We start from the raw sequence: 21,124 nt of genomic DNA on the forward strand, positions 1-21,124 counted from the left end.
TCAGAACAAATGTCCAGAAACACCTCCCCTCCTCCCCCTTCAGGAGTCCTTCCCTGATTTTGCAACTTGTTTTAACTCTAATGGTCCTTGCTGGTGGTGAATGTTCCCTCTGAGCACGCTGGGAGCTCACCTAATTGGGTCTGTCTCATTGTGACCTGAAATAGCACTGACCTAGGGCTGACTCCCTGGCTAGCTCATCCTTCAAGGTTCAGCTCCAACAGCACAAATGACACATGCTTAGTGAAGCCTGCTCTAACCTCCCCACCTGCCTCTCCATGTGGCTCAGACAGTCAGTAACCTCTTGGATTATGTACATCCTTCTGTTCTAATTATAGGGGGAAGAAATAGATACATTAACCTAACAGCTGCCATAATATCCTCCTGGGGTGGGAAAGGTTTGTCTATCAAAGTACCTTGATTAACTCCTTGTAGTGGAAGGTGAGACCCTAAGGACACGGTTAGAAAAAGTCAGGAAATAAAAGAGATTCGTAAATTGCTCAGCATTGGGAAATCAGTGAGGCTGAGGAGTTGAAGAGAGCAGAGAAGTGAGGGGAAATGGCAATATGGCAAAAGATTAGAGACTGAATGCTGAGCACCTGTGAAGCTTGAAGGCTGCACTCTGGTCATCCGATTACCATAACTGATAGCACAGTGGTTACCTCCACCTCTCCCTGGAGGAGAAAGAGCATGGGAAATAAAGAACAGAAAGTCTTTATGGAAATGGTGCTATGGACGTGGAGATACATTGATAAGCACAATATCTCACTTATTCAAAGATAACAAATTCTAACACAGTCCGCGACCTGGAGAACAGACCATGAAAGGCATGTAACTGACATAAAAGTGTAAATAGCAATCCTCAATAATAAGGCATAGCTGTCATTGACAGAGCTTGCACAAGACATCAGACACTTTACTGAATGTTTCTCCTCATACACCATATTGTGCAATACATGCAAACATCACGTGCATAGTTCTCATATCTCTGATAAGGAAACTAAATCTTGGAAGGCTAAATGAATGCCAAAGTTTTCTGCGTTAGACTATGATGGACCTTTCTCTCATTCCCAAAAGCTCATTCTTCACCAGACACATCTGAACCAGACACATCTTCCGCAAGATAACCCAAAGTGCCTTTTAAACCATATCTCCATCTTGTAGCCATAAAATAGCCCCTCAGGTTACAGAAGAGTTTATTTACACTTTATATAACAATTTAAGGATTTCCCAGGTGGCACTAGTGGTAAAGAACTGCCTGCCAATACAGAAGATAAAAGAGACATTGGTTTGATTCCTGGGTCAGGAAGGTCCCTGGGAGGAGGGAATGGCAACCCACTCCAATATTCTTCCCTGAAGAATCCCATGGACATAGAAGCCTGACGGGCTACAGTCCATGTGGTTGCTCAAAGTCAGTCACAACTGAAGCAACTTAGCATGCACACACACACACACATACACACACACACAACAACAACAACAATTTAATGTTATGCAACTATTTGGGTGATTTATTTAAACATACAAAACTAAACATTTAATGAGAAATGGTGGTAAGGAAATCTGAGAAGCAGATGCACTGATAACGCCAACAAGTGTTGTGAAACTGAATACTATAGGGTGAAGATAAAAGGAACAACAACAACAACAAAAAAAAAGAAAACCCACAATCCAAGCATGGAAAAAACGTGGGTTCTAGGTCAAACAGCCAAAGTTGTCACAGTACTTGGGTACAGAACGTGGCTATGAAGAGTGTTAAAAAGAAATCTTGTTTTCTGTTTCCCATTTCAACGTCGCACAAAAGGACAAAATCCAACAAAAATTCAACGCAAATGGCTAAAATTAGCAGTGGTGCAATGGAACAGCTCTCGCTATGGAAAGAGGTTTACGCCGGCCTTGCTCATGTCAGTGCTGTGACCGGAGGACCCCACCGTTCTGAGTCATCCCTTGCTCTTCTCCATAGCTGGAATATTAATTGTACCTATTTCTGAGGAACTTTGTGAAGAGGAAATGATGACATCTGTAACAGGCTTGGCGCATGTTATGTTCAGTACAGCCCTCTTAAGTCACATTTAAGGACAGCCTCGTTGCCCAAATGGAAAGGTTCTGGCATTCGGAAGGGATTTCCAACATGGAGCAGGTCTTTTCTGAAAGTGTGTATGGTATTCACTCATCATTAGGAGGAGAAACAGGAGGCGGCTTCCCCACCCCGGGGTTATCTGTCTCCACTCTGTGAGGAGAGCCACAGCGTGTCATATCCACTCGCTCTCGCTCTTCCCATCCCAAGCAGCATCGCCCAGGAGACAGAAATAGCATTCATCGAAAGCCGCAATTACCTCATTTCACTGGCCTGTTTATATGAGATGTGCCTTGCCTCACAGTGACTGCACGGGGCCAAAAGTCCAGCAAACAGAGCCACTGCTTGTCCAAGAAATGGCCCTGCAAACAGGAGGGGACAGCATGTTCCCTGAGTAGATTGGGACCCTTGGCTGTTTTGTGGGTGTTTTTGTTTTTCAAGCCAGAAACAGTGTCTGCAAACTCCTGGGGATTTCCCAAGCCCTATTCGTCAGGCGGCCAGGCTTCCTCTGACATCATCTCTGAGTGATGCGGGGCAGAGAGAGGGTCACACACCAGGCCGTCCTGGGGCAACACTAGCAAGATTGCGGGAAGTGAGAGGGCCGGTGCCAGCGTGGTCAGAGAAACAAGGCGAGCTTTCTCAAACAGCGCCTGGCATTTGGTGGGCATTCAAGCAGTAGGTCTTGAACAAAACTGACTTCCAGATTGTGCATCTGGTATATGACAGAGATGAGATTTCAACTAGGGTGACCAGTTGTCATGGTTTACCGGGGGCTAATGGGCTTCTCTGGATATGTGACTTTGGGTACCAAAATCAGGAAGTGTGTGCATGCTAAGTTACTTCAGTCATGTCCAGTTCTTTGTGACCCCATGGACAGTAGCCCACCAGGTTCCTCTGTTCTCGAGGTTCTCCAGGCAAGGATACTGGAGTCGGTTGTCATGCCCTCCTCCAGGGGATCTTCCCGACCCAGGGATCAAACCCACATCTCTTATATTTCTTGCATTAGCAGGTAGGTACTTTAACGAAGCCCCCCAAATCAGGAAAGTCTTAGGCAAATTGGAATGAGTTTACCACATTAGTTTCAACCCAGATTAGTCTGACTCTAGAACTCATGCCATTAAACATAAAACAAAAACCTGTCCTCAAGGAGACACGTTTAATAGGGGAATTAAACATGGGAACAGATAATCGTCATGTATATTGAGAGGGCCTATTGCTTTAGAGAAGGAGTAACAGCTAAGCCAAGCACCTTTCATCAGCATCTATTATTCCTCCTTTCTAAGAGCAATCCAGTTTTGTTCAGGATCCTTCTACTAAACATGTGTTTCAATGAGTTGGGCCTTGAAACTGCATTCTCCTTGTCAGTGACTGGTTTAGGAATGGGCATGTGACATTATGCTGGCCAATGAAACATGAGAAAAAGTCTTAAGATCAGATTCTTGGAAATGTTTCCTTGTTCTTAAAAAGAAACCAAGGTCAACAAAAGCTCTTTTCACACACTGGCTGTATTTATGTCTGTAAGTGACATTTAGAACCATGGTGGCTGTTTTAGATTTACCAAGGGACTAGAGCCAGGCTGGATGATGGGGAAGGTGGAAAGACCTGCATCTGTTATGACGTCGTTGGGCTATTAAATGAACTGACCTACAGCCATCACACCTCAGGATTGAAGTGCATTGCCTTTGTGACTGAAATTATTTGAGACAAGGTGCTTTGTTCTATAGTCGACAACGTACAAAAGGAGACACTATGACCCAGCAATACCACTCTTGGGCATACACACTGAGGAAACCAGATCTGAAAGAGACATGTGCACCCCAATGTTCATCGCAGCACTGTTTATAATAGCCAGGACATGGAAGCAACCTAGATGCCCATCAACAGATGAATGGATAAGGAAGCTGTGGTACATATACACCATGGAATTTACTCAGCCATTAAAAAGAATTCATTTGAACCAGTCCTAATGAGATGGATGAAACTGGAGCCCATTATACAGAGTGAAGTAAGCCAGAAAGATAAAGATCATTACAGCATACTAACACATATATATGGATTTAGAAAGATGGTAATGATAACCTTATATGCAAAACAGAAAAAAGAGACACAGATGTACAGAACAGACTTTTGGACTCTGTGGGAGAAGGCGAGGGTGGGATTTTCAAGAGAACAGCATGTATATTATCTATGGTGAAACAGACCACCGGCCCAGGTGGGATGCATGAGACAGGTGCTCGGGCCTGGTGCACTGGGAGGACCCAGGGGAATCGGGTGGGGGGGGGGAGGTGGGAGGGGGGATCGGGATGGGGAATACATGTAACTAGATGGCTGATTCATGTCAATGTATGACAAAACCCACTGCAATGTTGCGAAGTAATTAGCCTCCAACTAATAAAATAATTGAAAAAAAAAAAAAAAGAAGGTGAAAAAAAAAAAAAGGTAAAAGAAAAAAAAAAAAAGATACACTATCCAAATGTGACATGCCATCAGAGGAAGCAGAGCTGCCCACTGGCTGATGACACAAGGGAAGGCTTTAGGAAGGGTACGACACTTTAATTGTGCTGCAGGGGGAGGATATACTTCCAGTCGACAAAACAGGCATAGGAAATAGCACAAGTAAAACTATCGAGGAAGTGTAACCTAGGGATAGCTGGAGAAAAGCAAGTAGTCTAATCTGGCTAACGCAGAGGTTTATGAAAGTGATCAATGGAACAGGAAGCAGGAAATGTACTCAGGAAGTAAATCATAGAAGACTTGAATTCCAGGCTAAGTAAGCTAGACGTTCCCCATAAATGATGAGAGAGTCACTAAAGACAGGTGGCTAGAGAATCACCATACACCATCCCCAAACTATTGTTGACCACTGAGATTTCCCCTTCATTTAGATTTGCTGCCTACATAGAGCTATAATTCTCAACTTTGGAAGCATGCTAGAATCATCTGAAGGTGATTATAATCACCCCTTTCCTCTCTATATATGCCCCATACATGGGATGTGCTCTGGGACTGCATGTTTTTTACTTTGTGTTAAGCTCCTCGATGCAAATCATGTTTGAGAATAATTGACTCGGCCATCTATAACTGTGTACTTTCAGTTTACTAATACCAAAAGTCTACTAGAATGTCAATCTGTAAGGGATACTTCAGGTTTTCTAACACTTCTCATTTTTGTCTCGTCACCGTCCTATCTACCTCTAAAATAATGTAAAAGAATTGGTCTTCTAAATATACTATTACCACCAGGGCTGGTATCATTTTAATTGGGATCAAAAGGAAATATATAGAAGTTAAACAACCTGTTCAAACCCAACCTGAATATTAGTATCAGATCTGGGACTAGAAACATAGCTTCCAAATTATTTATCTAGCTCGTATCCCTTCCACTAAATTGAGTTGTTGTTCCAATTATATCTATTTCCCCCAAAAAGTTTTCTATTCTTTGTGTAGAAAACATGTATTATATTTCTTTATCTCCTCCCAGCTACATCCTCCCACTGTAGCATTCCTGAGTACCTTCCTTTTATATGATTGATTAAATCCCACTTATCTGGCAATTCCAAAACAGCAGCCTGCACCAGAATTACCTGGAGAGCTTGTTAAAACAAACATCTGGGCTTCCCCTCAGAATCCTTAATTCTGTATGTACAAAGTGGTTCATATTCATAGAATATTCTCAGGTGAGGTCTAAGCTACTAGACCACACTGATGATCACTGTCCGTGTGTGCTAAGCTGCTTCAGTGGTGTCTGACTCTTTGTAACCCAGTGGACCTCAGCCCGACAGGTTCCTCTCTCCGAGGGATTCCCCAGGCAAGAGTACTAGCGTGGGTTGCCATTCCCTTCTCCAGGGGATGGGGGCTTTCCAGGTGAGAATCACTGCACTTGTCCAAATCCAGAGGTGGGTTTTTTGTCTGAAGTTTATTTTTCAGCCAAGAAAATCTGGTCTGGATCCTGGATCTGGTACTATCTGTGTGACCTTGAGCAAATTGCCTCCTCTGTTTAAGTCTCAGTTTTCCAATCTATAAAATGGAGCTATTTATAAATACCTAGAACACTGTATCAGACAGTGGGTAGCATATAGAAAAGATTCACCAATTGTCCATTTCCTAGCTCCTCGTCCCTTTATTGACTTTCTGTTGATGTTCTACCTTTCCCAAGAAGGGGAAATACAGTCTGGCTCCAGTCTTAGATTCATGACTCCTCTTGTAACTGGCTCTCCTTCAAGGAGCTTGAGTTTGCACTTCCTCTACCAATTGCTAACAGACATATGGAGTCTATTTCTAGGAAATGTTATGCAAATCATTTCAAAGAGGGGAAAATATGATAGGCAAATTATGTCAATATTATCCTCAAAGCAGTGTTTTGGAGATAAAACCTACCCCATATGTTCTGCTTCACTTACTTTAGAATTTTTAACAGTTTAACCATAGCAGCTGCTCCTGATCACTAATTGCCTGCGACATTAAACAATGGATGTGTATCAGTTCCCAGACTTTTCCTTCTGTGTCAACCTTGGAGCTTCCAGATATTTACAGATTTCTCCAGATTGCTTCATTTTTCTCATGCTAAACTCTGTCAGCCTATGACTGAGCAAAGGATGGGGTGGGACAGACCCAGGTGACCTTTGGCACAAACCTTGGTGAAACCAGAGCAGTAACAGATGGGGTTCCAGACCCAGAGACAATTTGACTCCACACACAATCTTTCCATGACTCAAAGGACCTTGACTAAGTTTCCATCACTACTTCTGGTTGACAGGTGCTTTTCCATGAGAATTCGCTGGGAGCTTCTAGAGGAAAACAACAGAATGGGAAAGACTAGAGATCTCTTCAAGAAAATTAGAGATACCAAGGGAACATTTCATACAAACATGGGCTCAATAAAGGACAGAAATGGTATGGACCTAACAGAAGCAGAAGATATTAAGAAGAGGTGGCAAGAATACACAGAAGAACTGTACAAAAAAGATCTTCACGCCCCAGATAATCACGATGGTGTGATCACTCACCTAGAGCCAGACATCCTGGAATGTGAAGTAAAGTGGGCCTTAGGAAACATCACTACAAGCAAAGCTAGTGGATGTGATGGAATTCCAGTTGAGCTATTTCAAATCCTGAAAGATGATGCTGTGAAAGTGCTACACTCAATATGCCAGCAAATTTGGAAAACTCAGCAGTGGCCACACGACTGGAAAAGGTCAGTTTTCCTTCCAATCCCAAAGAAAGGCAATGACAAAGAATGCTCAAACTGCGGCACAATTGCACTCATCTCACACGCTAGCAAAGTAATGCTCAAAATTCTCCGAGCCAGGCTTCAGCAATACATGAACCGAGAACTTCCAGATGTTCAAGCTGGTTTTAGAAAAGGCAGAGGAACCAGAGATCAAATTGCCAATATCCGCTGGATCATCGAAAAAGCAAGAGAGTTCCAGAAAAAGATCTATTTCTGCTTTATTGACTACCCCAAAGCCTTCGACTGTGTGGATCACAATAAACTGTGGGAAATTCTGAAGGAGATGGGAATACCAGACCACCTGACCTGCCTTTTGAGAAATCTGTATGCAGGTCAGGAAGCAACAGTTAGAACTGGACATGGACCAACAGACTGGTTCCAAATAGGAAAAGGAGTACGTCAAGGCTGTATATTGTCACCCTGCTTATTTAACTTATATGCAGAGTACATCATGAGAAATGCTGGGCTGGAAGAAGCACAAGATGGAATCAAGATTGCCGGGAGAAATATCAATAACCTCAGATATGCAGATGACACCACCCTTATGGCAGAAAGTGAAGAGGAACTAAAAAGCCTCTTGATGAAAGTGAAAGAGGAGAGTGAAAAAGTTGGCTTTAAGGCTCAACATTCAGAAAACTAAGATCATGGCATCTGGTCCCATCACCTCATGGGAAATAGATGGGGAGACAGTGAAAACAGTGTCAGACTTTATTTTGGGGGCTCCAAAATCACTGCAGATGGTGACTGCAGCCATGAAATTAAAAGACACTTACTCCTTGGAAGGAAAGTTATGACCAACCTAGGTAGCATGTTAAAAAGTAGAGACATTACTTTGCCAACAAAGGTCCGTCTGGTCAAAGCTATGGTTTTTCCAGTGGTCATGTATGGATGTGAGATTTGGACTGTGAAGAAAGCTGAGCACCAAAAAATTGATGCTTTTGAACTGTGGTGTTGGAGAAGACTCTTGAGAGTCCCTTGGACTGCAAAGAGATCCAACCAGTTCATCCTGAAGGAGATAAGTCCTGGGTGTTCATTGTAAGGACTGATGCTAAAGCTGAAACTCCAATACTTTGGCCACCTCATGCAAAGAGTTGACTCATTGGAAAAGACCTTGATGCTTGGAGGGATTGGGTGCAGGAGGAGAAGGGGACGACAGAGGATGAGATGGCTGGATGGCGTCACCGACTCAATGGGCATGAGTTTGAGTAAACTCCGGGAGTTTGGATGGACAGGGAGGCCTGGTGTGCTGCGATTCATGGGGTTGCAAAGAGTCGGGCATGACTGAGTGACTGAACTGAATTGAACTCTTCATCAGAAACTATGTATAGCTGTGCATCGCATTGTCTATGCAAGGAACTAGACATTTGCTGATTTTTTTTTAATCTACTATTTCAAGTCAGTTTCCAAGGACTATTGATGTTTTCACTTAAGCTGTTGATTTTCTCTGTTCTATTGGTCTCCACTGCTCCTGGATAAGCTTTTTAAGTTAGGGTCAACATAATATCACCCCAACTAATATCTCCTGACTTCTACTGAATCCCACTCCACCCATGCTTACCACAGTTGGAATGATCTAAGATACACATTGTATCCTGTCATTCCCTTGAATCCATTTCCAATGACAAGATTCAGTCAAAACTAAGCTAAGTCCAGTCTCATCATCCTGGTTGATCCTAAAGCTGCACTGTCCAATATGGTAACCACTAACCATATATGGCTATTTAACTTACATTTAAATTAACTACAATTTCATAAAGTTGGAAATGACATTCCTCAATCACACAAGCTACATTTCATGTGCTCAGTAACCACGTGTTACTATTTTCGGTAATGAAGATATAGACTATTTCCATGATCACAAAACTTTTTATTAGAAAGCACTGCTCTAAATATTGAAAACTGGTTAACCCTGTTTGCTGAAATGCTATGTATGGCCATCACATCAGGAAACAGCGCCTTCAAACACTGCTGAAGGGAATGTAAACTGATGTGAGCATTCTATAGTGCAACAGTTCTTAATGAAATTAAGGATGCTTATAAGCTCCAGAGAACTATTACACAGCTCACAAAGAGTACACTCAAGGATGTTTGTCACAGCATCATTTGGGCTAGCAGATTACGGAAGACAACCAAAGTGTTCGTGACCAGGAGACTGAGGAGTAAAATATACAATATGCATATAGCAGAATACTGTGAAGCAGCTAGAAGAAAGTGACTAGATACACACATATCTATCTTAAAAGCATATTATATTCTTACTGTGGAATACGAATTAGCAATAAAATCAAATCTTAAAAGTTCTAACACATGCCAAAACTTGGATGGATCTCAAAGATATTAAGTACAAAAAGTTATACATAAAAGAGTACATACTTTATGATTCCATGTTTATGAAGTTCATTGAACATGCAAAATAATTTTGAGTAATTGAAATCAGAAGAGAGGTTGCCTCTAATTGTAGATTTACTCTAAAGGGACTGAAGGAAACTTTCTGGAGTGATGGAAATGTTCAATGTTTTGATCAGGGTGTCCATTACATGGAAATATACATCTGTCAAACTTCCTTAACTATATGTTTAAGATCTGTGTGTTTTACCATATGTAAATAGACCCCAATAAAATTAGCTATTTTAAAAAATATATATGTAGTTTTAAAGGCAAAAAGATTAGTTTCAGATGAGATACCCATGTATATATGCATTCAAAAACCACAATACATATTTTACAAAGTTACTCATAAACAAAATGATATACAACAAAAACTTTGAATCAGTATTTTTGGTGAGGATCGGGGGACATAAATGCTAATGGGGATTAGGGATGAAAGAGATATAAATTAGGATAAAGTAAACTAGTAAAGTAAATTAGTAAGGGTCCTTAAATGGACCAGAGGTGATTTAGCCATGTGTGATCAAGTAACCCAGCTTTCTGTGCATGTGTGCTAAGTCACTTCAGACGAGTCCAGCTCTTTGCTACCCAACTCTTTGCTAGCCAGCCAGGCTCCTCTGTCCATGGGATTCTCCAGACAAGAATACTGGAGTGGTTTTCCACATCCTCCTCCAGGGGATCTTCTTGACCCAGGGATTGAACCCATGTCTCTCACGTCTCCTGCATAGGTGGGTTCTTTCCCACTAGTGACACCTGGGAAGCCCCAACTTTCTGTACCTGAAACCAATAAGATTTTCACTGGAGAAAGTCTCTCTGTCTCCAGGGGTGGCTGATCTTGGATTGGGTAATTCTTGTGTGAAGTGGAGCCTAGAGCCTTGGGGAAAGACAGGGGATGAGGGAGAGAGGAGGGAAGGAGATAACAGCAGGAGGGAAAGAAGAAGACAGGAGGGAGAAGGGGAAGAAATGGAACATCTAGACATTTCAGTCTTCAGAGTTTCTGAGCCAGCTCCATCTCTGGAACTTTTAGGAATGTGAACACATACATTTCCTTTTTTCTCCCCTTAAATTAGTTTGAGTGGATTTCTCCCATTTGCTCTCAAAAATGTCCTAGCATCCTAAAGTAATTTAGTGTTTTAAAGAATCTGTGTTAAGCCCTATTTTAGCATTTTAAAAACTTTTTAATGTAGAAATATTCAAATATATACACAAATTGAAACATGAGCATAAAGAATTCTCAGCTTGAACAAGTTTTGGTGGATTGCCATACTCTATATATTTCACACATTAATACTTACCTATTTCTAAAGTTAGCTGTTTTTAAAAATATAGCCACAATACTGAGATCATACCAAATTTTTTCCCCCAAACATTACCAAATACACAATATTCACATTTCCCTGATTGCTTAATAAATGTCATTTCCCATTTTTTTTTTCAAAGAACGATTCAAATAATATCTAAGACAATCTGAGTAACACATCTCTTAAATTTACTTTAATTTACAACTTCCGATCTTACTGTGTGTGTGTATGTGTGTGTACATGCTCAGGAGCCTGCATTTATTTGCTGAAGAGACTTGGCACCTTCTGCAGAATTATCTTTTTCTGGATTTTTAGATTGTATTCTTGCTTAATATCTTGCTCTGGCTCTATTTTTTTTTTTTTCTTTTGTTTAGCCACACCTTAGTTCTCCAACCAAGTTTGGACCTCAGGCCGTCTCAGTAAAAGGGTGGAGTTCTAACCACTGGACAGCCAGGGAATTCTCAGTCCTGTATTTTCTATGAGCTGAAAAGTTTTATTTTAATTTAGAGGCAGGAATAGTTTATCAGAGGTAGTCTATAGTTTCTGTTGTATATTAGAAGAAAATTAATGAAGAAAATTAATGTCTGATTATGTCTCTCCCTATGATGTCAAGAGGGGTCAGTAAATTCTGGTGTTTTCAGTTGGATCCAAAGACATGATACAAATGAACTTATCTACAAAACATAGATGTCCTTATCAGCTTTTAATCTAAGGTTTGAGAAGCCACTGATGACCATTCCTCATTTCATTAAAGGTGCCAAAATGTTCATATTCTCTTACTCCTGTGTGTAACAGTTTCAATTCTCCATAAAGAAAGATTTCCTTCCAATTATTTGGATACACGAGGTACAGTTCTTATGGGAAATATAAGTTAATGCTTGATTCTTTCCCCACGTTTAACAGTTTTCAGAGTAAGTTGAAGCCTATAAAGGAAAAAAACGAGAGTTTGGAATTTTTGTTTAAAAGTATCTTTATGAGCTCATGGATTATAAAATATTTTATATGTTTAAATCTATTTCATTTATTATTCTCTTTGTGGACCAAATGTCCTCTTTTTGGCCAACGGGAGCGCTCGAATCCTTTTGACACGGTCTCCATTGACAGAATTACCTTCGAGTGGATAAGATGTCCCAGTCTTCTCTCATGTTTCTGACTCCAGATCTGGAAGTAATCAATTATTTCTCTGAGGTGCCTTTTTTCTTTTCGGTGGGAAATGGCATTTTGAAACAACAACCATCTGGGGACTAACGGTGGTCGGCGCTACCAGTCATTACCAATCAAACGTTTTTTTTTTTTCTTCAGAATTTTCAATGATCAGAGCTAGGAAATAGACACATTTTAAAGAGGAAACCACATGTGGACAATTTTTGATCTTGCTTAACACCTTGATTTTAAATTTTTATCTCACCTGCTGACAAAATTTTGACTTTTCATACTTATTTTCTTTCTCTAATACTAATAGATAATACATTAGTATTAGACTAAGGAGGCCAATATTATCACTAACAATATCATTGTTGAAAGCAGGGTTATTTTGGCAGTTTATTTTGTCCTTGGTATATGTTACCACATTATCCTATTTACAGTCAATTAAAATGAGTTTTCCATGTGTGGCTAAGTCACCAACTTTGTTACATTTTGCTTTTTGATGGCTTGGTATTTGATTTTTATGAATTGTCATTTTTATTTCTGATTTTTTAAAAAATTATTTAAAATATTTTCATGGTTTCAAAGCCATGTTTACAAAATGAGGTATTTTCAGACAAATTTAGATTTTATTTTAACCTTTACCTCCCTCTTCCTCCCTATAGATAATGGCTTTAATTTGCTCATGTTTGTTTATTTTTCTGTCTCAATATATTTATGTATACGAATCTCAGATAAGAGGTTACCTAGGCTATACATGCTGTTCTAGACCTTGTCAAGCCTTATTTCAGAAATGAAGAATCCTTCCTTTGAAATATTCTATTTTCTTGCACCTATCCCATTATTTAAGTAAAAGCAGGGGTTTCTTCAGTTCAGTTCAGTTCAGTCGCTCAGTCGTGTTTGACTCTTTGCGATCCCATGAGTCAATCGCAGCACGCTAGGCCTCCCTGTCCATCACAAACTCCTGGAGTTTACTCAAACTCATGTCCATCGAGTCAGTGATGCCATCCAGCCATCTCATCCTCTGTCGTCCCCTTCTCTCCTGCCCCTAATCCCTCTCAGCATCAGGGTCTTTTCCAATGAGTTCGTTCTTTGCATGAGGTGGCCAAAGTATTGGAGTTTCAGCTTTAGCATCAGTCCTTCCAATGAAAACCCAGGACTGATCTCCTCTAGGATGGACTGGTTGGATCTTCTTGCAGTCCAAGGGACTCTCAAGAGTCTTCTCCAGTTTTATTAACAAAAGGCACACATAATTTGTAACCAAAGGGAAAAGGACTTGAAAAGTTAAGAAGTCCCTTTGAAGGCTAATGTCTATAACTATTAAGACTCAGAGCAGAGTTTCTTTCCTCTTTGGAGCTGAACAGATTTTTGATGAAGAAAGTATAGGTTTTGCTAATGGAAATGGCCTTGTGTATATAACGAGCTGGGCTTGTGGACATTAAAAGCTATTTGACATGCACCGATCTTCTACTAGTAAGAATTTGGGAATAGCAATTTCTTTCCTGCCCCTTTGATCTGCTCCCAAATCCCGTGGTGGTATATTATGGCTGCAGAGAGGTGTATATGTTAGCAAGCAGCAATTTGAAAGCACTAAAAAATGTAGTTGCAAAGGCAATTCAAACATCAGGTATCCTTCTCATCATCCAGACTCTGGTTTTAGAGCTATTGAGGGAATTCTGTCAAATCTCAAACTGCAGTGGATCACTGATCTGGTATGAATACTCAAGTTACTCTGAATAGCTGTATTTTCAGTGCAAGAAAGCAGCTATTCCTATTTTTTTTTTTTTTGCCCTTTCCTTAAAACTTAAAAACAAAAAATACATACACACACACACACACACACACACACAAACATATTTCACTGAAAAAGCATTTCTTTCTGAGGACAAATACAGTGGTTTTGAATAAGGAGGTTACCAGTCTAGATGAATTTTGATCCCTACTCTTCTCACTGGGGCTTCCCTGGTGCCTGGGATGGTAGAGAATCCTCCTGCAATGGAGGAGACTGGGATTCGATCCCTGGGTCAGGAAGATCCCCTAGAGAATGGAATGGCCGCCCACTCTAGTATCCTTGTCTGGAGAATCCCATGAACAGAGGAGCCTGGCAGGCTACACTCCATGGGTTGCAAAGAGTCAGACACGACTGAGCGACTAAGTAGGCACACATGTTCTCTAACTGAGGACTTAACACATCCATTTGCAATTTGGAAATCATATTCAGTAAGTGTGTTGGGGTGGCCAGTGACGAAGAGAGACATTATATACCTCCTGCAAGAATAACTGTGAGGAATCTGAAGGATAATAAAAAAGGCAAAGATAATATGGAAAACCCTATGCTCCCTTTCTCCTTCTTATAGTTTGCAGTATAAAAGATAAATGCATAGTTTATTTTTAGTTGTACAAAATAAATTGCTTTTTACTAATACTGTTCACATTCAAACACACACACTGTGTGTTAAGTATTTAACTCTGTTGATGCTCTTTATTGGGGTTTCCCGTCTTCCACCATTCTGAATTATGAAAAAGCAACCTCTGTCCACAAAAATGGAAGGTATTATTAATACTTGTCTCAGGGAGACTGGAGAAGGGGGAAGAGGGTGGTGAGAAGGATACACGTTTCCTTAAAGATCTTTGTCACTAACACTTAGGGGCCTTTGTGACCTCAAAACCTCTGAGGATCTGTCTCCATCCTTCTGACATAGATAAAACAGAAATTGATGTCAAAACAAATGGCCGTCTCCATGTATTCTAACCAAGTCAGTAATAACTCCAGAAGAGGTGAGCTGCCATTTACTGTGTCCTTTGGGATTCTCAAACTGTCTGGCAAAATATTTAAGCACCTTTTCTAAACTGACCTGCCCATACTCGACTCCCACTGCCTCCCTGCCTGCCCTCCCCAAACCACCCTTAAACGTCTCCAAAATCAATGGAGACACACTCAGGAGAGACAGCTGAACTAGGCGCTGAATGGGATTCTTGTCCAACTAACGGCATGCTGTGTGGCCTGAGGCCAGCCATTTTCCTCTCTGCACATCAGTTCCTCTCACCATAAACTGAGAGCCTTGGAATAGTGATCTCTATGGCTTCTTTCAACTCTGACATTTGGGGGGAATCTACAAAAATGCTCCAAGATATTAGAAGAGTTCCATTTAAACACCTGGCCACTTTAGAAGGGCTTTGCATATATATTGTATTTCACTTGCTAAATCGCCAAATAAATCTGACGTGAGTGATCCCCAAGAGGACCCAAGACCAAATTGCAAATGTCTGTTTGTGGTGATGGAGGTCTTGTAATCTGAGCATTGATCCTAGAAAGCCTTTGGGTGCTTCTCAGAGTAACGTAAGATTATAAAGTGATGTATTACCCACGAGAAATCCTTTTCCATTTACATTTCATTTTCCTCTGTGGTATTTAACTTATTTTTTTATTATGTGCAGCCATCATAAATATTTATACTGCAATGTATGATTGGTCAATAAAGAAAAATCAATACTGGGTTTTTTCTGCCCAGAAAAGAGATTGTGCTTTACCTGATTCTAATTAAGAATGAATCTAAAAAAGAAAAGAAAAAAAAAAAATCATAGGTGGGAAGGTAAAATAGGGAGCCAAGTAGAAAAAGGGAGAAGAAAAAATATATTATTTATTTTATATTTTAAAATATTATATATATTTTACGCTTACATTCATATTGATACACAAAGATTTTTGGTTTAAAATTTTCTTTGCTAGTAACCCTCAGTTCAACCTAATTGCCTTCCTCTAGTGCCTATGAACTACAGAAAATGATGAACTTTAACACAGAAAGCCATCACAGTTACCTCATCATGGTTTTATCTGTCATTATATATAAAGGAGATGAACTTGGAAGTAAGAAAAACAGTTTGCTTGTCACTTTCATAAACCATATTTACCAAGTATCAACTCTATGCCAGGCAGTATTTTGATGTTTCTGTTCCAGCTGAAAAGGGCATGCTCTTTCTTTATAATAGAAAGAGTAGACAAAGAGGGTAAATCCTGTTAGGTGATTTAAAAGCTTATGTGATAGTCACTGGATGTCTGTTTAGATTGGTCAGAGAAATTTTTGAGAACTGATTTTAAGACTTACAATCAGATCATCAAGAAAATGGCTATAATCCAGTTGAGTAAGTCAAACACACAAACAAGTGGTTGTAATATAAGACAAGAAGTGACCAGGGCTCAAAAAACTCTTGCTATATTCAGTGGGTGGTTTTTAAGCATGCAGCATCAGCATTGCCTGGGAACTTGATAGCACTGGAGGATAGAAGATCCCACCCTAGATCTTTTTCATTTTAACACATTTTCCAGGTAATTCATATGCACACGCACATTAGAACAATACTGCTCATTAAACAAACAACAAACAAACAGGGAATTCAGAGGAAAAAGAAATCATATCCAGCTTGCAGTTGGAAGGGTTCCTTGAGGAATAATTATAAGAGCAACCTAAGAAAATGAATAAGATGCAAGTCATGCTCTTTTTATCATTTCTTCTCAACCTTATTTAGAGGGATTCATAGCTAGACCATACAACAAGAGCCATCAGGCTAGAATTAACTATAGCATCAAAAAGAATAATATACTTAGGAGTAAATTTAATCAAGAAGGTGAAATGTATGTACACTGAAAACTATAAACATTGAGGAAGGGAAGCAAAGAATTCACAAATAAATAGAAAGCTATCCCACATTCATGTACTGGAAGAATTAATATTGTTAAAAAATTTCCTACTACCCAAAGAGATAGAAAGATTCAATGCAATTCCTACCATGACTCCCATTGCATCTTTCAGGGAAAAAAAAAAAATTCTAAAATTTATGTAGAACTGTAGCAGTCTCCACATAATCAAATGAATCTTGAAAAATAAGAATACAGTTGAAAGCATCACCCTTCTTGATTGCAAATGGCATTACTAAGCTATAGCAATCAAAATAGTATAGGACCATCTTAAAAACCGACACATAGAGTAATGGAACAGAATTAAGAGCCCAGAAGCAAACCTATGCATATATAGTCAACTAATTTTCAACAGAAGTACCAAAAATGTACAATGCCAAAAGGATAGCCTTCAGTAAACAGTGCTGGGCACAGTGTATGAAAGTGTTGGTCATTCAGTCGTGTGTGACTCTTTGCAACCCCGTGAACTGGAGCCTGCTTCTGTCCGTGGAATTCTCCAGGCAGGAGTACTGGAGTGAGTTGCCATTCCCTTCTCCAGGAGATCTTCCCCAGATCTCCTGCACTGCAGGCAGATTCTTTACTCTCTGAGCCACCAGGGAAGCCTTCAGGCAAAGTGTATATCCACACACAAAAGAATGAAATTTAACCCTTATCTTACCCTGTGAGCAAAAATCAACTCAAAATGGCTTAAAGACTTAGATATAAGACTTCCAGAAGAAAACATAGGGTAAAATTTCCTTGATATTGGCCTTCACAGTGATTTTTGGATGTGGCATAAAATGCTTGGGTAACAAATGGAAAAATTAACAAATGGGATTATACAAAACTAAAAAGCTTCTGCCAAAAAAAAAAAAAAAAGCAAAAAGTCATTAAAATGAAAAGGTAACTATGACTGGGAGAAAATATTTGCAAACCATACATCTGAAAAGAGATTAATATTCAAAATCTATAAGAAGTTCATACAATTCAATAGCAAAAACCCACCCAGTTACAAATGGGCAGAATCTTCAAATAGATGTTTTTCCAAAGAATACACACATATGGCCAATAGTAAATGAAAAGATGCTCACTAATCATAACTGGGGAAATGCAAATCAAAATGACTATGAAATATCTGTTAGGTTGACTATCATCTAAGAGACAAAGAATAAAGAGTATTGGCGGGGATGTAGAGAAAATGGAACTCATGTACACTTTTGGTAGAAATGTAAATTGGTACAGCCACCATGGAGAAAGCATGAAGGTTCCTGAAAAACTTAAAAACAGACCTACTGTATGATCCAGCAACCCCACTTCTGAGTATATATACAAAGGAAATAAAATCACTATATTGAAGAGAAATATGTACTCCCATTTTAATCACAGCTCTGTTCGCCATAACCAAGATATGGAAACAACCTAAGTCTACCTTCACAGATGAATGGATAAAGAAAATCAACTACATGCATCTATCTGGCTAGCTAGTTAGCTAGAATAGGATATTATTCAGCCTTTAAAAAGAAGGAAATCCCATCATTTGTGACAACATAGATGAATCTGGGCTTCCCATGTGGCATAGAGGTAAAGGATCTGCCTGCCAATGCAGGAGATGCAAAATGTGTAGATTTGATCCCTGGATTGAGAAGATCCCTTGGAGTGGGAAATGGCAACCCACTCCAGTATTCTTGCGTGGAAAATTCCACCAACAGAGGAGCCTGGCAAGCTACAGTCCATGGTGGTGGCAAAGAGTCAGCCACAACTGAGCACTAGAAGGAGCTGAAGGAGATGAATCTGGAGGACATTATGCTAACTGAAATAAGCCAGACGAAGGAAGAAAAAAAACTGCGTGATCTCATTTTTATGTAGAATCTAAAAAGTCAAATATATAGAAACAAAGAGTAAAATGGTCGTAACCAAGAGCAGAGAGGTGGGGGAAATGGGGAGATGTCAGTCAAATGGTACAAATTTGCAGTTGTGTGGGAGGAATAAATCTAAAATTTTAATATACCGCATGATGACTATAGATAATAATATATCAATTACTGAAGATTTTCTAAGAGGGTGTGTTTCACATGCTCTACAGTGGCTCAAATGGTAAAAAAAAAATCTGCCTGCTACGTGGGAGACATGGATTCAATCCCTGGGTTGGGAAGATCTTTTGGAGAAGGGAATGGCAGCCCACTCCAGTATTGTCTGGAGAATCCCCATGAACAGAGGAGCCTGGTGGGCTACAATCCATGGAGTCGCAGAGTCAGACATGACTGAGCGCCTAGTACTTATGTATTAAAAAAGGGTAAAAAGAGGTAACTAAGTGGGGAGATATGTTAATTAACTTGACTGAAGTAGGAATTTTCCCTGCAATGCAGCAGATGCAGGAAAGGCAGGTTTGATCCCTGGGTCAAGAAGATCCTCTGGTGGATAAAATGGCAACCCACTCCAGCATTCTCACCTGGGAAATCCCAAGGACAAGGAGCCTGGCAGGCTACAGTCCAAGGGGTCAAAAAAGAGTTGGACACGACTCAGTGACTAAAGAACAAGTAGGCATTTCACTGTCCATATGTATGTCCAATAATTGCATACACTTTAAATATATACAATTTTTACTTGCCAACTCCCTCAAAAGGAAACTATATATTGGGAATATTTGGCCTTCCCATTCCTGAGATGGAAATATAAATCCCAAGTATAAAAGTTTTGTTGTGTAACAAGAATTTGGTGGTATCTTCAACTCTGGCAGTACATCAGCTGTATTAAGAATTGTCTCTAAAATCTGTCTCATTAGGGCAAAGCCATCTTGGACATGCTTCATTAGTTCCTGCACTATGGACCACCTTTGCAAACCTGGCTAAATAAACTTGATATTTTCTTAGGAAAAAGACAACTTATGTGTCTCACCAACATAGTTAGGTATTTTGGAAGGATCACCAATTAAAATGGTATAGTCTGCTATGTGGTGACCTCTGGATGTGTGACCCTGGAAGAACTCTGCTAGACAGATCATTTTTCGTGTTGTACCTGTGTCAAATGAGAAGTTCGTGCAAATACAAATGGACACATAAGAATATTTGGGTGTGTGTGTGCTATATGCGTAGTGATGCAGAGGAAAGAGCACAGCCTTGAAAATGAGATAAATCTGATTCGAGTCACTTGATTTCTCTAAGCCTCGGAGTTCTCCACAAAATGGGATTAATAAAAACTACTTAATAAATTTGTTAGAAGAATTAAATGAGATAAATAGAAGTCATCGAGTCCCAAGCCTGGCACAGTGTATGTGCTCGACACTAGTTACTTTCTGTTTAATAAAAACAATATATTATCTATACCACCTGTCCTAAGGGAAAAAAATCTAGACATTATTACCTCTACAACTAGGAGAACTTACCTAGAATCATCACACCACAGATAATGAAAAATAAGATTTCTTGATACTGATGTTATTACCACTGGAGTGGCAGGTAGATTTTTTTGGGACAAATATATGGCATCAATAATAAATAAATTAATATACACTGAACAAATCAACATCTCTTGGGCTTTCCTTGTCATTATGACACAATTCTATTTGGGAAAGGAACAGAATAAATAATGCTCTGTCAGTTCCTTGGTTAATTACTAGTAATCATGTCAGCTGTTTTATGAGGAAGAGATGTAGTGGTCACACGTTCAGATCCAACTTTGCTAATAATTCTTTAAGAAAACCTGTTAATTATCTAATTTGTCTGGCAAATTAGGTTGAGCTAAGACCCCAGTATACCTGCTACATTCTCCTTATAGTTTAGAATGTTCAAAACTTATGAGAAAATATGAATGGCTTGAGTTTTCCATTATGGAAATATAATTCTTTATTAGATTCTACCCTATTCCCCACCCCAATTCCTAAATTATCTTTGATGAGGCATCAAAAAAGACAGGACTTTGGAGAGGACCACTATGGGTTACACTGATTAAATACTGCTATCAACACTAAGGAATCAGGAATCTTGAAGGTATTAAATTCTGGCACAGAAAGAGAGACAATGCATAGCCAAAAAGGAGAAAAAATGAAAAGGAACTGAAGATACATTAGTCAGGGTGAACATAAGCACACCATTCTGGCTTATTTGCCTTCATCCAGCCAGCACTGGATAAGACCTCAAGGAGTCAAAGTCTTTATGAAAGAAATTAAGATAACTGATAAAATGTCTCTCAGGTAAGAAGGGGTTAAAAGGGAGAGAGTGGTGGAGTCTTGCAGCTAATGTAGATTAAAAGACATTCTAGGCTCTCTTTTCTTTCTTTTTCTTTTCTTTTAGTTCCCTCCCACCCTATGCTCC

This window comes from Cervus canadensis, chromosome 30 (genome assembly GCF_019320065.1).
Source record: "Cervus canadensis isolate Bull #8, Minnesota chromosome 30, ASM1932006v1, whole genome shotgun sequence".
Taxonomy (NCBI): domain Eukaryota; kingdom Metazoa; phylum Chordata; class Mammalia; order Artiodactyla; family Cervidae; genus Cervus; species Cervus canadensis.